General features: G+C 34.5%; 1 long non-coding RNA gene across 1 annotated transcript in view; it reads right to left on the reverse strand.

Moving 5' to 3' along the window:
* Positions 1-617: 617 nt before the first annotated feature.
* The window catches only part of LOC129050072 (uncharacterized), a 40,479-nt gene continuing 21,650 nt past the window's right edge, over positions 618-19,446 (reverse strand). The window contains exons 2-3 of the long non-coding RNA XR_008513504.2: positions 1,798-1,849; positions 618-1,615 (exon numbers count right to left, since the gene is read on the reverse strand). This is a non-coding gene — a long non-coding RNA (uncharacterized LOC129050072). The remainder of the gene's footprint in view (positions 1,616-1,797; positions 1,850-19,446) is intronic.

Here is a 19,446-nt window from a genome sequence, read left to right on the forward strand (position 1 = left end):
TGACTGCAGTTCAAATTGGATCATGATCAAAGATGAATTCGCTTAAGATATGGAGTCTAGTGAATTAAGAAAAAATGCCAAGGTAAGAATTTTTTTAAAAAAGAATGAAAAAGAAAAACTCAGAAAACCTGTGTATCTTTTCCTCTAGAAAAACATGTAGTTAGAAAGAAACTATTGAAATCCAACAATTTAAGAGGACTGAATCAAGCATTTTTTGTTTTTTTAAAATGCCTCACTTTAGACAACTAAGCAAAAATAATGTAATGTCATAAAGTTTAACAAATTAACTTTTAAAAATAGCTTACTAAAACTTCATCAGAGCCTAAATATCCCAGCTTTTCTTAGCAGATCTTTTATTCATTCCTTTTTAAAATATAGAAAGAGTGTGTATTAGTAATATCTTCAATAAGCAGTAAGAAATCCACAACTTTTTGGACATCGTTTGCCATGCTGTGACTAGGAGTGAGGATGAGGAGCAGGAGGATAATACTTACGGGAGACCAAAGTAAGAAACATACATTGTTTTAACACACTTTTCACCATCATCTGATTTCTCCTCTTGTTCACCCCACTCAATCCATACCCTGTTAGCATACAAGTTCTAGCTATGATACCAAGGACACAAAAAGGAACTTAGGGAAAAGGCACGTTTATTTAGAAACTTATGTAGCCCAACAATATAAAAAGCACACTCTCTCCACATAAATAGATGTAAATATTCTTGTACTGAAACAGTACAAGTTTCAGTTTAACTGCAAGGAAAGGATATCTGCTTTTTTATGCCTTTGAAGATATTATATTTCAAACCCAATGTCTGAATTTACTAGCTAGTATTCGTGCAACGAAGTTCAGAAGGTTTTAAATAATTTGGGTTGCCAGATAAAAAGTAGAATCACCAGTTAAATTTTAATTTCTAATAAAAAAAAAATAACCTGGATGGGCCTGGTGGCTCACACCTATAATCCTAGCACTTTGGGAGGCCGAGATGGGCAGACTGCCTGAACTCAGGAGTTCGAGATGAGCCTGGGCAATATGGTGAAACCCTGTCTCTACTAAAATACAAAAAAAAAAAAAAAAAAAAAATCAGCCAGGCCTGGTGGCAGGCACCTGTAATCCCAGCTACTCAGGAGGCTGAGGCAAGAGAATTGCTTGAAGCCAGGAGGCAGAGGTTGCAGTGAGCTGAGATCATGCCACTGCACTCCAGCCTGGGCAACAAAGAGAAATTCTATCTCAAAATAAATAAATAACTTTAAAGTATAAATACACACAAAATATTGCATGGGAACACTGAATGGTAAAACATTATTCATAGTTTATCTGAAATTTACATGTAACTGGGCATCCTATATTTTTATTTCCTAAATATAGTAAGCATAAAAACAATTCATGTGAAAAAAGAAAACTAGTCTTTTCATTAAACAATTCAAAGAACAAAGAGCATTCCTGGGTTGGTAGAGATGGTCAAAGAGTCGAAAGTTTTAATTGTTCCCGAAGCTAAAAAAGATCTCCAAAGCTTCCAACATCTCCACTAACTCCACGACATCTAGAAGTTCTTCGGTATCTCGTCTCTTCTAGTGTGCTTTCTTTGGTAGTGGCTATATAGATTTCACTGGTTCTTTCTCAGAAGTAAAAAAAAAAAAATCATTATGAGTTTGCTTTCCAATATTTAGATATAAAATTATGTATAGATTTTTATATTACATGAAGGCAATGAAGACCAACATTTGAAAATACTACAGCTAAACAAACTAATTAATTATAAGGTTAGAAGATAATATAATTTTGTTAATTACTCACAGCTTGGTGCCCATTTTTTTCACTGCAGCCAACAACTGCATGCTTTTAATCTCTGTAATAATAATGGCATACATCATTAACCTTATTTTATTCTTTTTTAATTTTTTATAATGCCAATAACAAAGATCATTAACCTATGTTCTGTTTAACATCTAATCAGCCATTTTAGTTAAATAAATATCATAGAAAACATTAAACATCACTTTGTTATGCTACAGTAGCTCTCAGGAGGGGAATTCTTCCTAATGCATTATATTAACATTAGTTTACTCCACAAGTGTCAAATCATGAGTGGCAACAAGGAAATAGATAAAGAATAATTGATGGCATTAATCAAATTAGTTCAAAAGTGTCTTTTTCCAGGTAGTTCTAAATCTTACTGGTATTATTGCATTTTGTTTGTGATGTTATTTTCTGAAGCTCTTAAAAGAACACAGATAGTCTGCTACTGAGATATCATCAGATAATTGCACATGAGAATGACAAGTTGGTGAAACCCAGTACGTTTATGAAGGGAATTTCTGTGAATAACTGCTCTCTGAAGCATGGGAACCCTGTGTGGGACTGCTGATGTTGGTAACAGTTACTTTGAATCAAGATTCTCATTAAAGGCATGTGTCTGCTGGCTATAGCATGTCTATAAGTTTAGCAGCTGAACCACCATTTCATGCCATCAATGATGTCAAAAGAACTACAATAGTAAACAAGACTGATATCTAAAATATTTAGTAAAGCCCTGTCCTAGATTCCAAATAAATAGTTATTTCTCTGCACATGAGTTCTTATTGCCACCCTGCCTCTAATGGGAATAAGCATATAGCTCACACAGTCCCATGCTACACAGTCTACCTCCCCTGTGAGGCTTGGTTAAGGAGACTGATGAAAGGAAGGCGGATCAGAACCACAGATAAGGAGAAGGGGGTTGTGATAACATTATTAAAAATGTATATGTATTATTGACAGAGATACCAATTAGAAAATAGGGCAGGGCAAACTCATGCTTACATCCTGATAAATAGTACTATTTATAAAATACTTCTATGCTTCTCCCAAATTTCTGGTCCCAAGATTACAAATTGGTACATTTTTTTGAAAAGCAAGCAAAGACTTTATGTCATACTAATTTGACAGCCAGAAGAAAAAAAAAAATACTATCCTCTCCCAAGATACATTTTTGCACCTTATCTAACTTTCTAATAAGAGCACATCTCAGAAACTGATGTAGATGGTTTTTCTAATCAAACACATTACATTATATATTTCGCAAACGAACATCGGTTCCAACTATGATGCATTTGTCCAACGTATCTCTTAGTCAGGGAGAGGACAATAGCTAAGGAAGAAAAGAAAGGGGCTTCTATGGGTCAGGAAATGAAAAGTGGCCTATTTCCAGCTTCCTATGACATCCTGCTTGCATCACAGTCTGTACATATAACTATCCACAGTAATACAGCTCTACCAACCCTCCATTTATTGACTCAGCATTAGTTAACACACTCTTTTCAAATACTATCTTTGAGTTTTGGGTGCCACAGACACAATACAAAAAACACAGAAGTCAGAAAACAGATTCAGAAATGATTTGACCAGAAACATAGCCTAAGAGGAAAAGCTAAAAGAGCTGGGGTTAGTTCTTACCAAAAAGAGTAAGCTAAAAGAAAACACAGCTATTATTTATGCTCTTTCGTCTGAGCACATTTAGGCTCTTCTACTGTTTTCCAAAGAAAAAGAAACATGGCTTCATAATTAGAGTCTGGCTTGTCTTTGACTTATGATTCTTGACAAATTCTCAGAGCCCATTCCACAGACAGCATCCGATGTTTCGTTCCTTTTTTCCCCAGATGTACCAGAGAGGTGGCCTGCGGCAATAGGATGCACACTGTGTAGGATGGTAAATGGGACACAGGTTTAGGAAACACCAGGCTGTAGAAGACACTGCCACCGTTTTTCTATCACTTTTTTGTATTCCATTTATTGCTGCCTTAATGTCAGTAACAGAATGGCTATTATTCTTCCTGAACCTGACCTCTCTACTGAAAATTATATTCTGTATTATATTACTTCCATTCCTACTGCCCTATATTTATTTAGAAGTTCCTCTACTTTATGGGCATTCTTTAAAGACTGGTGGTAGGATGCTTCCAACAGTCTTTGATAAGGTACTCAATAAATGCAGGTCTTATCTTAACTAGCCATGGACCCAGATACCTACAAAACTGAGTGATGATGGCAAAAGAACTTTGAATTTTCTATACAATGATGTCAGAAAAAAAAAAGACAAAGACAAAAAAAGTCTTTCTGTATTTTCATATACCTTATTTTGGCTAAAAATCCTGGTTTCCTTGCTCCCAGTGCAAAATACTGTTGATTTAAGACACTAAATGAGGTATACTGTCTTATAAGATTTGTTGACACTTCACACTGTCTTTAGAATAATTTATAACTAGCACACAGTTCAAGGAAATAAATAATGATTAAAATTTAGATTCCTATAAATTAAAAAGTGATTGCTTTCTAATGTACAAGTACATTGGAAATATGAGAACACAGTAACTATTTGTTTGTATTTTATAATATGAAGCATCAATGGTGAGCAATATCTTTCTGTAACTCCTGGGTATGGTAGGATGGGCTTTGGTTGAAAAAGAAATACATTGTAGGTAAAAAATGTTAACACATGGATGTATATTTATATCGCTATTATATATATCACAATAAGCATTTTGAATAGACAAACATATAGCTTCTAATTCAAAGAAAAGCATTATTGCTATACTGGTACCATTTTAGTGAGTTCTATTAACACTATTTAGCAATAATAAAAATAAACAATTTTAAGATTTGTATTATCAACCCTGTCCCTAATATCTGGTAAGTATTTTGATTTCAAAAAAATTAAAAGCAGTTATCTCAAGTGAAACGTTATCTACTGTAGCTAAACTTAACAGGTGAGAACTGATAAACTTTATCGTAAACTTCTAGAACATCTTGAATCTTCCACCATTAGTCAGGACTCAATCCACAAACCAAGCTTTTTCAGAAAGCTGTTCCAATATGGCAAAACTATTTTTCTTAAAGTATAACCTAAATTCTTCCTTAAACAAAGTATAATTCTCCTTAATAAGAATTTCTTTAAAGAATACAAATGGTTTTGCTCTGCTATCCCTAATATTAGGAAAAACTGTATAAAATTTTATTTTTAAAGGTCAAAAGAGTAGTGAAATATTAGTAATTTTACGTAGTTCAACCTAATATTATTCTAGACAGGTTTAATGTTCCTTATAAAAGTCATTTGTGAGACAAATATGTTGAAGTCAAATTTCCTGGATTCTTTCATCAAGCTTAAAACAGAAAATACTCCTTCAATAACAAATGAAAGACAAAGATTTGGTGTTAGGCTATTTTCTAAAGGTGGAAGTTATATATTCCATGCTATAAAATGTTCTGAGACTATATTTGATGTCTAAGCATTTTACTAAACATATTCCTCTGGAAGCAGTTATAAAGAATCTTTAAAAGTTTTTGCGAAACTATAAAAACAATGGACTGTTGTAATTTTTTTGTTTTTGGGAAACATTTATTTTGGAATATATAGTTATTTGTTTGGGAAAATATGTTATTTATGTTAACTAAAATCAGTTTGTTAGTATTATTTTAAAATGAATTAATTAATAAATATTTTTAATTTCACAGTTTTAATATTTAGTGCAGTAAATATCAATAGATATAACCCACAAAAGTCAAAGCTCTGTGGGGTTTTCAATAATATTCAAGAGCATAAAATGTCTCTGGGACCAAAAAGTTAGAGAATCATTGGATTAATTAAAGAGATAAATCAGAAAAACAGAAGGGAGGTAACACGAAAGACATTTTGTAAATCATACTATTTATTTTGTCCTAAAGGAAACTAGCCTGGACCTCATCTCATTACTCACTTGGGGTGGGATGAGTACAGAGTTTCTACAGACATATTCCTAAGCCTGCTTCCATGTACTTTTTTACTGCTCACAAGTGCTACAGAAGAATTTCTGGGTGGGAACAACTCTATACATTAATATAGAGCAGCAACAGGTATTGTCTTACATGACTCATTGATTTTAGATATAATTTCAAGGGTCATCAGATTCTTTTTTTATCATAACAATCTTGAGAGATTAAGAAAAACAGAGGTGTTTTGTTCTCAGTTTACAGATAGGAAAACAAAGACAGACGGTTTCAGGGTTTCACCCTAAGGCACACGGATCGTGTTGGGGCAGGTTGTGGAATTTAAGGCACCTGCTTTCATGCACAATACTTTATCCACTAGGTCAGTGTCTTTAAAACTGCTTTTCAGCACTGGGAATTTTTCTCTCATGAAATCTTGCTCAGAAGACCCTTATAATGCACACGAAAGAGAGCTGCTCCAGCTGGAGAGGGGCCAGCAATTGAGATCCACTCCCACCACCCCAGCCACCCACAAGCTTGGGACACCAGTCTGCCCAAGACCCTCACTTGTTTGTTTGCCTCTTTATGTTCAGCTCCTGCTTCTACTACCCTGCCTTCCTATGCACACACTTAAACATGCTTACTATATTTCCTTAAATACGCACCTAGCCTTGTAAAATACATTGTACAGTTTTTTGTGCTTATATGTTTACATGACACAAAAGCTATTATGCTATAAATTGCGTTCCACTTTTTACTTTTGTCCTATTAACACTGTTCTTAAAAATCTACCCAAATTTTTATTTCTACATCCAACTGGTTGCTTTTTGTGCACATATTGTTCTATAACATATATTAATAGACCATATCTTACTTATCCATTTCTCTGTTGATGAACCCAATTCCCCATCAACAAAGACCGAAGAATTGTTTTGACATATCACTCCGCAGTGAAAGGGAAGAATTTCTCCAGGATACTCACTGATTGTTGGGCAGAGGTAGACATAATCTTACCAAATGGTACCAAACTTCCCTATGAAAATTCCTCACTATTCACTAAAACTTGCCACTTTACTTTTCTGATATTCCATTTGTCTTTATGGAATGCATGTTGTTGGGTGTTAAGTCCATCTCATTATTTGTTGTTGTTGTTTTTGAGACAGAGTCTCGCTGTCGCCCAGGCTGGAGTGCAGTGGCACGATCTCCGCTCACTGCAAGCTCTGCCTCCCGGGTTCACACCATTCTCCTGCCTCAGCCTCCCGAGTAGCTGGGACTACAGGCGCCCGCCACCACGCCTGGCTAATTTTTTGTATTTTTAGTAGAGCCGGGGTTTCACCGTGTTAGCCAGGATGGTCTCGATCTCCTGACCTCGTGATCCACCCGCCTCGGCCTCCGAAAGTGCTGGGATTACAGGCGTGAGCCACCGCACCCGGCCAAGTCCACCTCATTATTGTCCTAGTTAACATTTCTCTGATAACTATTGCTATTAAGCATTTCTTAGACATCTATTCGATTTCGAGTTTTTCTGTGAAATTGTGTATAACTTTTGTATACTTTCCTTCTGTATTTTATGCCTTTTTCTTGGGAATTTTCAGTTTTTTTTTTTCTATTCTAGATACTAATTCCTTGTAAGTTTTAGACGTTTCAAATATTTCTTCTCAGTATGTGACTACGGTGCTCTTCATCCGGTAGGAATCCTTTATTTTGATATTGTCATATTTTTCTCTCTCTTTTAACCTTTGGCTTCTTAATTTTGAATCTTGCATGAGAAGTTGTTTTTGTTAACCTCTAGATCACTAAGATAGTCTCCTACATTTTATTCTTTGTGTTATGGTTGTACCATTCACATTTAGGTCTTTAATTCATTTGGTGTCTACCGGCACGCATGGCATAAGATACGAATACAGCTTTAAACTTCTGCACACACCTGGAGAGCCTAGAACAAGGTCTTAGAGCCTAAGCAAGGGGGAGATTCTCAAAGAAGGCAGCCTGGCATGGAGTGTCAGAGTATACCCTGATAAAGGGCAGCTTGTTTGTGGCTATTTCATTATTGCTATAGATTTCAAATCCAACACAAATAGTATTTAAGGGTGTTTAAGTTATATTTTTCTTCATAGAGGGTACGCTTTGTGATGAAATTAGATTTTTGTCCTTGAAAGGATGAATATCGGTATCAGTTATGTATAGCTCTATTAACATCAGCTGTCTCTCTCTTTGTGATGCCTCCTCTACTACATATTCTATCATTTATTTCTATGTTTGATTAGTGAATTGTATCCATTTTCTGTTAAATCTTTCCTCATCTTTTTAATTATTATGTATTTATTTATTTATTTTTCTTCTTTTCCCTTTTCTCTTCATTAGTGTGAATTTTCTTCTAACCTTAAAATCATGCATTCACTTTTTATTCTTCTGATCATTACTCATTCACATTATGTTTATCTTTCTCTAATAATTTCTTAACTGTATCTGTATCCTTACCACTCCTCAGTAAAGCAGGACGTGTACTCGGGCTCTTCCTTCAGCCCCATCCAGGTCAGCATGTCTGAATTTTTAATTTTGTATTGTCCAGTTCTTATTTTTGCTTGTTTTATTTTTCATGCCTTTTTAAAAAATACAACTAACACTTAGTAAGTTACACCCTCACTTTCCATTTACCTTATTACTACCTTCTGTATGTATTTCTCTTATTTTTGGAGTACAACCTCTAATACATTCAGCTCTTTAAAGATTGTCTTAGTGTGATATATTTTCTGATGCTTTGTATGCCTGAAAACATATTTATGACACCCTCACATTTAAATGAGAGCTTAATGAGATTTTTTAAATTCTGGTCTTAAAATCATTTAACTTCAATACTTTGAAAAAAAAAAAAGGGATCCTTGCTTTTATGCCTTCTTTTCTGCTTTTTTCTATTACTTGCCACCAAAGTTCTATCTGACCCATAGACATACAGGAGAAAACATAGGATAGGAAAGATTGAGATTGAAAGGGAAATTACATTTAGTGTAAGGAACACAGACTTCAGAGTTACAGAGATATGAATTTGAACATGACAGAGCATACCCAGAAGAAAGAAAAAAAAACAAACTGCAAACTAGGGCAGTGACCTGCATTTGTTAACTCAGGAAAAAATAAATCCCCCAGTATTTCAATATGTTATGTATTCATGAGTTGTAACCAAGAACCCACTTAAATTTCAGGAGCTGATGGCCAGATTAAGGTATTTCACATGCCTTATTATACCTATGTATTTTTTGGCAAAAATAAGTTGGAAAAATACATACATACATATATAAGATTCTTCTATGGGTTCATTATTTTGTCAACCAATATAAATGTTATTGTTTGATCATATGGTACATAAATATGGATATCAGATTCACACTGAAGATTGCACCATTGTCATTATAAGATGCTTTGCATTTGATTCAATGTTGTCTGATGTTACTAAACCGCCTTCTGGTTTTTGTTTGCATTTGCTTGTTATATCTTTGCTTATCCTTTTCCTTTCGACCTTTCTCAATCACATGGTTACAGATGTGTCTCACATATCTATACGTCAAGAAACAGGTTGGAATCTGTGAATATGATCATGAGCCCATTGACACACTGCCCACCCTCATTGCACCTGTGTTCTTTCAGGACAACAGACATAAAAGCAGGCACTATGTTTGTTTTACTTGCTACTTCATAGAACTAAGCACAGTCCCTGATATATACGAGGATAAGCATAAATATATATTGAGTAAATAAGCTTGTTTTTTAAAAGCAATTACTTAATCAAAATGCTATTGAAGGCTTTAGAGTAAAATTGCGCAGAGCTAGAGGAACATTTGAAAGAGAGAACTGACCTAGGGATGGGAAAGCTCCCCTATGAAGTGACTCTTCAGCTTAGAGAGGCAGGACAATGAAGAATGGGAAAAGTATTCCAGAAAAGGAAACATAATTTTCTTCCAATTTTCATTTAGCTGTATTTTCTAGTTTTGTACAGAAAGTAACATTTATAAAATAAGTAAATATCTTAAACAGAGCAAGCACTAAAGAGAGCAATTTCTGGCCACTCTAAGTGCTTATGATAAACAAGATAAGGCAAGGGTAGGCAATCAGGAAAAGACTCCCCCAGAATTGCCAGTTGATGATTTGTTTATCTAAATATTAAATTGATAAATAAAACTTTATTGGTAAAGATATCTTTTCATCATGTCTAAAATAAGATTTCTCTCTTCAGAGTTGCTATGAAAATTAAAGAACGGTTAAAATAAGCTACCTTAAATCCAGTTTCAAACAAGGCAATACATAATCATGTAAAAATAAGTAAGACTCCTAGTACAATGCCTACTACATACAGTCATGCATCACTTAATAACAGGGATACCTTCTAGGGAATGTGTTGTTAGGCAATTTCATCATTGTGCGAACCTCATGAGTGTATTTACACAATCCTAGATGGTGTAGCCTACTACACACCTAGGCTATCTAGTATAACCTATTGCTCCTAGGCTACAAATGTTTATAGTATGTTACTGTACTGAATACTGTAGGCAACTGTAATACAATGGTAAGTATCTAAACATACCTAAACACAGAAAAGGCACAATAAAAATACAATGTTATAATCTTATGGAACCAGCATAGTGTGTATAGTTCGTTATTGACTGAAATGTAATTATGTGGTTCATGACTTACTAGGCATTCAATAAATGATCGTTATTGTTGTTATTATAAGTAGACAAGTAAAATATAGTTTTTTATTCTGTAAAATATATGTAATACTACTTATTTTATAGAATTATTTTGAAGATTAAATTAAATTTAGAAATGTATGTACAGTATATATTACTATGTTGAGAATTTAGGAGGTATTGGCCAGGCACGGTAGCTCATGCCTGTAATCCCAGCACTTCGGGAGGCAGAGACAGGTGGATCATCTGAGGTCAGGAGTTTGAGACCAGCCTGGCCAACATGGTGCAACCCCATCTCTACTAAAAAAAAAATACAAAAAATTAACCAGCCGTGGTGGCACGTGCCTATAATCCCAGCTACTCTGGAGGCTGAAGCAGGAGAATTGCTTGAACCTGGAAGGTGGAGGTTGCAGTGAGCCGAGATCGTGCCAGTGCCCAGTGAGCCTGGGCAACAAGAGAGAAACTCCGTCTCAAAAAAAAAAAAAAAAGAATTTAAGAGGTATCAAAATTACCAAGTTTAGATAAAGATACATGAATAGACAGGTAGATACCTAGACAGTCAAAGATATTGGTAGCATAACAAAATTTAATGTGATGAAGAAAAGAATTCATAAGCATTTGGAAAAGGAAGGTGCGTATGGCAAAGTTTCTAGAAGAAATGAGGAGCTATGAAATGAGAAGAAATTGAATAAACAAGTAAAGATGACTTGACTTTCCAGGGGAGGTTGCCATTCTGATGGAGCCACAGAGCTTCTTACCACTCAAAAATAAAAAAAAAAAAGAGAGAGAGCTAATTCTATATTGAAGCCAGAGAATTAGCAGAAATAAAGAAAAATTTAATGACCTATAATTTTATCCTTCTCGAGAAGGATCTCAAACTCATGAATAGAGCCAACTGCCCGATTTATGTAGCAACTGAAAACTCTGATTATATCTTGATTTAATCAAGAGATAATCAATTTGATCAAGATTTAATAAATGTAATTAAAGAATATATTTAACCAATATAATCAAGATTTAATCAAGATATAATCAATCAGGTTTGGCTGTGTCCCCACCCAAGTCTCATCTTGAATTGTACTTCTCATAATCCCCACATGTCATGGAGGGACCCAGTGAGAGATAATTCAATCATGGGGGCAGTTTCCCCCTTGTGATTCTAGTGATAGTAAGTTCTCACGGATCTGGTGGTTTTATAAGGGGCTTCTTCCTTTGCTTGGTTCTCATTCTTTTTGCTGTCACCATGTGAAGAAGGACATGCTTGTTTCCTCTTCCACTATGATTTTAAGTTTCCTGAGGCCTCCCCAGTCATGCTGGACTGTGAATCAATTAAACCTCTTTCCTTTATAAATTACCGAGTCTCGGGCATGTCTTTATTAGCAGCATGAGAACAGACTAATACATGTCTCCAGCCACAATTCATGAAAAAAGCTCTAAGTGTCGTTTTTCCAGTTTACCCTGGAAAAATAAAGCAAAATCTCCATACCCTCTAAGGTTAGCCATTATTATCAAGACAAATAAAATGTTTACAGCTCAAAAATGATGCCTTTAAAAGTTTACAGTTAAAGGTAATGTACGGAGTCATCAAAGAAGAGAAAAATGAAATAAGCTCCTGGCCTGAATTTCTTCTTAGTATTTTTATGAGGGTAAAGAGATTAGAAAAAAACTAGGGAAGAATAATCTACAACTGAAAGCCCTTGATAGCTTTACTGGTGGGATAGGGAAAGGGTGAACCTACAAAAAAGGAAAAAAAAAAAAAAAAAAGCATGTCTCAATAGAAGAGGTAGTGATCACCTCAGCTAAATGTTTCTGTAATCATTCCTTATTAAAAAGGTAAATCAGTGACTCCAGATGTGGCTTGAATGATTGCCATGTTAAGTTAATGCAAAAGATCAGAGCAGTGCTACATTTGCACAGGCAGTTTCTCTCCGGGCAGTAGTTCGTACTGATGATCACCTTTCACAGCCTTTTCCCCAAACGGCACTTCACTTAGTCTTCTCTACACCCAGCACCTCCCCCTGGCACCCCCGGCAAGGCCACTATCACTTCTGACTTCCAGCGTGGCATCCATGAGATCTGTCCACATTAGGCAAAGCAGGAGAGCACTGAGAGTAACAGGCTAGGTTTGGAAAGAGCCTGCCTCTGGAAACACAGCTTCCTGGGAATTGACATTAGGCCAGTCCTACAGATACCAAGATGCACCCCAGGATTTCTTCATTTTCTAATAGATGTGGGAGTGCTCCATTTTCTCCGACAGTGAATTTCCCCTGAGAAACAATGCTAGACCCTGGGTTTGCCCACCTTGTAACTCTTCATTATCTCCTCCTTTTCATCCCTAATTCCTCCTCCCTGTGGCGTGGAATTGACGCCCATGCAGTACATTTGCCAAGTGGCACCTTCTTTCAATTTATGTTTTACTTTGCTATGGTGATGATTCTTTATTTGCTGGTTGCCTTTTCTCACACATCTTTCTCTCTCTCTCTCTTTCCTTCTGCTTTTTATTTTTCTGCCCAGAAAAACCTGACTTTGATACCAAAGAAGATGAAACTACAGAAACTCAAATTTAAAAAAACCTTTAAAAAAAAACAAAAAAATACTCAACGTTTCTTTCAGCTTTATTAACATTTTCCATTGTTTCTTGCGACTTGTGTCTCGTTTTCTGTAGTATTGATGATGAACATTTGATAATGAACGTTCTTGTATATTCAGATAAAGAAAAAAAAACAAAAAAGCGGTCTGAATTTAATAGTGTTTATAACAAATATTTTTAAAATGACCCTCATAGCACACCAAACAGGATGGGGAATGTCCTCTCTTCTTTCTGTGACAATGCGCATCATTCCTGCATTAGTTTTTTAACACCAAACTACCTACATTCATCATTTCCCTCATTTTTCTTTTATTTTCTTGCATTTGTGAATTAGCTCAAGAATGCTAGAAAAGTGTTGAGTTGTGCACATCCATTTCTTGTTTCACAATGTTTAAAAGTGACAGTAATTCATTTGGTAAACTAAAAAAAAAAAGGTTGGAATAGAGAGCATAATAGGTCCAACCTAACACATTATTATGTTTATTAACTTTGAGACCCAGAAATAAATTCTTTTCTTTTCTTTATTCTTGCTCTTAAAAATACAAAAAAAAGTTTTGTTTTGTGTTATTTTTGGTTTGTTTATTGGAGACGGCTTTTTTTAATTGTCAGGATTATGATCCTGCTGTGTTTCTTCAATATGTATACAAGGTGATGTGAAAAGATGACATGGGCAGAGTAGTAAGAACAAATAGGCTTGTTTTTCTACTTTGCTTCAGAATTCTGTTAATGCCAAAAGCAAAGATCAAGCCCATGTGGATGTCTCGTTGCTCACCTGCATTTCCAGAGAGTGTGGCACTCATGCAGTCCCTGAGGAAAATAAAATCAGGGACATGCTTCTCCTTTTAGCCTTTTAAAAATTCAAAACATTTAGTCCAAGGGAACTTTTTATGCTATCAGGAAAGGTTTTTGCCATTTTTTATTGATTGTCACAGCCAAGTACTTTGTTTTCTTTCTCCCTAATTAATAATTACATTCCATGAGGCCTCTTCCAACTAGAGAAGCCTTTTCTTCCAGAAGAGTCCCGCAGGAGATGCTGGTATGATGAGCACCATTGGCTGAGTAAACTAGATGCAGGAAGCAGTCCTTGGGGCCAGTCTGCCAGCTGAGTCCTGGTTCTGGATGAAGAGTTGATGAGATATTGGGCCAGGCTCAATGCTGTAGTTTTAATGCTAAGAGGTCAAGTTTACTTCACAGAGTACACCTTAGTAACCTCTGACTTAGGCAGCTGCTTAAAGCAAATTGCAAAACTGGCTTGATTTGGAATGTTTTTATTAGAGGAAAAAAGAAAGCCATATTTCTGGAAAAAAACTTCATTTTAAATATCCATTATTCAACAAATTATGTTCAGAAAGTGGTCAGAACTTAAGCAAGAAAAGTGAAGAAAGAATGCAGAATTGTGGAGCAACAATTCAGGAAATATTTCTACCCGAAGACTTGTACTCTTGAAGTCATAACAAAATAACGATGAGCTTTTCACATCACCTTTATGGTTTCGATCCCTAGCTCAAAGCTTTCTGGAATCTTTTATTTTTTGTAAACTTTTTTTTCTTTTGTTAAAATAAATAAAGCATTCAATGTTTAAAAAAATAAAAAATGAAAATAAAAAGGTAAATCAGATGGGCTTACTGAAGTAAGCAATACATTTTCTCAAATGCACAAATATCATGGAATTATGAATAAAAATCTGAGTAGGAGTGTCTATTTTTGTTACAATATCTCTATGGAAGAACCCAAGAGAGAAAGTGAAACTGGTTGTACCCCATAACCTCTTAAAACGTGGACTTAGGGTTGGCTACATACATCCAGTGTGGAAATAAAATGATTTTTATTTCTCAGATTTTATTGATTCCATCAATCTAGGATCATAAGTATGTAATGAGGTATGTTTCAGGATATTACATTTTAAAATAGCATTCTTATTTTGTTTGTGTAATCTCTTGTTGTCTTCCAAATCTGTTATTTGGGCACTTGACTTGGGCAATAAATAACCTCATGTTTTCTTCTTGAGTTCTGTAAACAGCATAAAAAAGGAAGCAATTTGGCATCATCATCTAAATATTAACTAAGCATTTCGAAAGTAAAGAGTTTTGTTCAATGCTCTCCAGATTATCTGACACAATCCCTCCCTGGATGCAGCATGTATTTTTAAAGCAAAAAAGAACACATAAAATTCAAAATAAGTTATATTAGACTGCTGAAACAATCATCAAGATCATTCAGGGATAAATCCCACTTTCACACAAGCCTCAGCATAATGCTCAGATGTGAGGACTTTCTTAACCTGAATCGAGCACAACATCATCCCGATTCTCCATTTTACCCCAAGCACCAAAAACTTGGTAGGAAATGGATGATAAAAACAAAAGTATATGTTTATATTGCTATCTTATCTTGTGATGTGAAAGAGAGCTTCTTGAACTTGATTATAGGTCTGGATTAAAAGAAAAATTTGTCACAAATCCCCAGCATTTACTTATGTTGCCTTTCATGATAATATTACTTACACTTTCCTTGTATAAAAAATTACATGTATTTAATAAGCATTTTCAGAAGTCCCTCTTACTCCATGCTAGAGACTGTGATCCAAGCATTATAATAATAATACTAAGTAAAAATTTCGTTTCTAGGTTTTACAAATATGTTACTTAGGAATTGCATACAGTTACTCATAACCCGTATACATACACAGGTGAGCAGCCCCAGGCTGGTATGGTGGCTTCTGAAGCCATCAAGGACTCAGACTTCTTTGATCTTTTCCCTTCATGATCTTTAATGCTCAAGGTCACAATCTGGCTGCTGGAGCTCTAGCAAGAAGGGGATTTTGGCAGAAAGAACACCCTTCCCCACCCCACATTCAGGGAACTTTCTTCTCTACCTCCCACTACTACAAAGAACACTGGAGAGAACTTAGAAACAGGGCCACACCTAATCACAAGGAAACCCGAGGATTTTTCATTAAAAAGGGGAAGATGAATAAGAGTTTCTGCCATAACTAGTGTAAAAATAATTAACAATACAATGTGATGAGTATGTTAGTGCTGGATTTTCAGGATAAGTTGTATCAGTGGTTGGCTGAGTACAGGAATCCTAGGCAAAATAATTAACGTATGCCTAAAGTATCAAGGAGCCAATTACATTTAGGGAATGGGAGGAATATTCATGTGGATGAAGGGTAGCATGCTCAGGGAAACTGGTAGGTGAGGGTAAGGTTAGGTATCTTTTTATAGCATAGAGGTTAAAGCTCAGACTCTGGATTCAAACTGACTGGATAGGCTTGAGAAAGTTAGTTAACTACCTTGTGTCTCATATGTAAAATGGGGACAACAATTGCACCTACTCCATTGGGTTGTTATGAGTATTAACTGAGATAAATTCAGAAGCACCTAGAAAACTTACTAAAATATAATTGTCCAATAAACAGTATCTATTGCTGGTTGTCTATGAATGGCCTGCATGTGTTTGCAAAAAGGACACAACAACGTCATTAACGAGGGATTGGGGACCCACCAGGGAGCCTGGCATAATCAGGTTTATTTCTTGGGAAGAATTCTCTCTGGTGTGGTAAGATTTAAGCTGTTGTCAAGGAGATTAATTAGGAGGATGTTCAACTGAGATGATGAGGTTCTGAACTAAATCAAGAAAATTGGCTACATTTTAGACTCTTGAAAATATTGTCAAATTTCTTGTTGGAATTCTAACAATTTCAACTACCACTGACAGTACAATTGATACCTCACAAAAACCTGACACACATGTTCATCTTTTAAAAATATTGCAAATTTGTTAAGCAAAAATTATGTTTTATTATTTCTTTAACTTGTAATTCTTTTTTAAGGTTGAATTTTTTTTAGTTTATTAGCTTTGTATTTCCTACTTATGTTTATATGTTTATATCCTTCCCCAGTTGTATTTTAGAGACAATGCTTTCCCTACTGTTTCTATGAACTGTTGATATATAAGTGATCTTGGCCATTTGCATGCCCTATTAGTTTCCATGATTAAAGGCTGCATGGAAAAAGGGTCAAAGGAGGACCTCCCTGATTTAATTATAGATTACCAAAAAAAGAGGCAGACAAGGGGAGACAATACTGAGGGAATGTTCTTGAGGAAAAAGCCATGTAAACCTTCCAGCCAAAAGTCAATGACATCTTTAGTAAATTCTACAGAGTTTCTGAATACTTTAAGGAGTATATTTCCTATGAAGAGAATATGAATACCCACTGAGTCCTGCTTTGAAGTCAGAATCAGTGGGAAGTAAAAACAGAATTTGCTCAAAGCGTAAACCAACCACGAGTTACTCTTGTAAAGATTATTCTCATGTATTTTATACATGTCATTATACATTGAAAGATTTTTTTTCCATAATGATTTCTAAATGGTGGCATATAAGAAAGCAATTTTATATCATTTGAAGGGATTCTTAGAAATCCTGACCTTTTCAGTTGATTGTCTTGAGTATTGATGATTTTAGTGATTATAATCCTTGATTATGCTAAATTAATAAGAGCGAGGTATTGTTTAACTGTATAAGAATCAAGGACAGAATAGCATTTTATCAGGAAATTAATAAAGTGTTATATCAGACATTAAATATGTTTTTTCTTCTTGAAATATTAATATGTTATGTCAACATCTTCATAGCATTTTACTCACAAATTTTATTAAATTCATTAAGTATACAAAATATGTACAGATTGAAAAATCTTGTGTGATGAGGCTAAGAAAGGAGATCAAAAACAGGAATAAAACTTAAAAATCATAAATTGAACCTTAATCAATATGCCCTGCCCCGTTCTGGTCCAGTTGAATCTCACCTTCAGAAATAAATGGAAATGAAAATGGAAAACAGCAAAACTTAACAGAAATATGATTTAGCCAAAAAGAATAAGAATATGACATGCTATTACTTTTTAAAGTTAAACCATTTGAAAGAACTGTCTACATTTGTTGTTTAAAAGGAGGTTCCTCATTATATATGGTTGTGTGAAAAAAAACAAAAACCAAAAAAAGGTAACTAAACAGCATATGTAATTCTAACCATGTGTTTGTATGTTAACAGGAATTAACCTTTAGAAAAGAGAGTCAGAGGTAATGGCCTTTTTTTCTTTTAGTTTAAACTTTTGACAATAAATATCTATACTTTTGACATCAGAAAAATATTGTTAAAAGAAAATCTACACAATGCCTCTTTCTTGTTTCTTTAATAATTCCACATTTCAGAAAGAATTTTTAGTAGATTTAAGATGAAGATAAGACAAAATATCTACAGGATAATTTCTGATCAGAGAAGCACCACACATTTTGATAAAACATGAATATTATTATTTCACAAATATTAAAAAGTAAACCAAAAATTTTGAGAAAACAGATTTCTCATCAGAGAATCTTCATGTTCTTTATTGTCCTGACTCGTACAAAATGTTCACCAGAGTTGCGTTTTTGAATTTTCTGGACAACTTATTGATAATTCAAGATGGGGCCAAGAAAAATGAAGTCAAGTATAGAGAATAACACAAATTTTGTTTGTTTTCAAAAATTCTGGACAGAGATTATTTGGGTAAAAGGTATGGTTCATCTCTTGCTTCATTTTAAATCTCTTTCTTTTCTGAAATCAGATTTCTTCCTGGGATTTTCAAATATCTTATCTCCATATTTTTGTCTTTATGTCCAGCCTGAAGATTTATTTCAATTTCTCCATTTTCCTAGCAGGAAAATGCTACATGTACTTAAGTAAGTATAAAACTTTACTGATTGATATTCAGCTGTAGAAAAACGTCTCCTGTTTTATCCAGAGTTTTGTGAACCTGAGGTTCAACTTTCGAAACATCCTTATTCCATCTCTCTTTTTCTTCTAAATATAGAGCTTCAAGTAATATGGATAATTGAACTCAACACAGAATAATTAAGTAAAAAAGGAAACCTCATTCATTGCATAACTATTTTGTTTCTCTGACTTTTTCCTTTGAATATATCCTGGATTCAGACACAGAAAGTCAACGATTTCTAGCATTCATTTTAGAATGTTGGTTTGTCCTTGCTGGGAATATCTGTATACCCAACAATTCTGGTGGGAAGTTCATTTCATATTCTGTCACTGCGTTTAACGGAAAGTGACTAAGCATTCAAGTCAAGATTTCTGGAAGATAAGACCATAGCATAACTGAAAAATGAACATTTGCTTTACAGGTAATAATGCACTTGAACCACTCATATTAGCTACAGTATAAGTTAATATGGCACTTTTTTTTCTTTTTTTAATTATTTATTTATTTATTTATTTATTTTATTATTATACTTTAGGTTTTAATATGGCACTTTTATAAAAGTGAACTTTAAAATACCGTAAAACAATGACACAGTTTATTTTGGGTGACTGCAATGGTCAAAACTTCTTGGCTCTACAGGACATTTTAAATATTTTCTTTTATTTCTCTCCACAAACATTCAATT

This window comes from Pongo abelii, chromosome 16 (genome assembly GCF_028885655.2).
Source record: "Pongo abelii isolate AG06213 chromosome 16, NHGRI_mPonAbe1-v2.0_pri, whole genome shotgun sequence".
Classification (NCBI taxonomy): Eukaryota; Metazoa; Chordata; class Mammalia; order Primates; family Hominidae; genus Pongo; species Pongo abelii.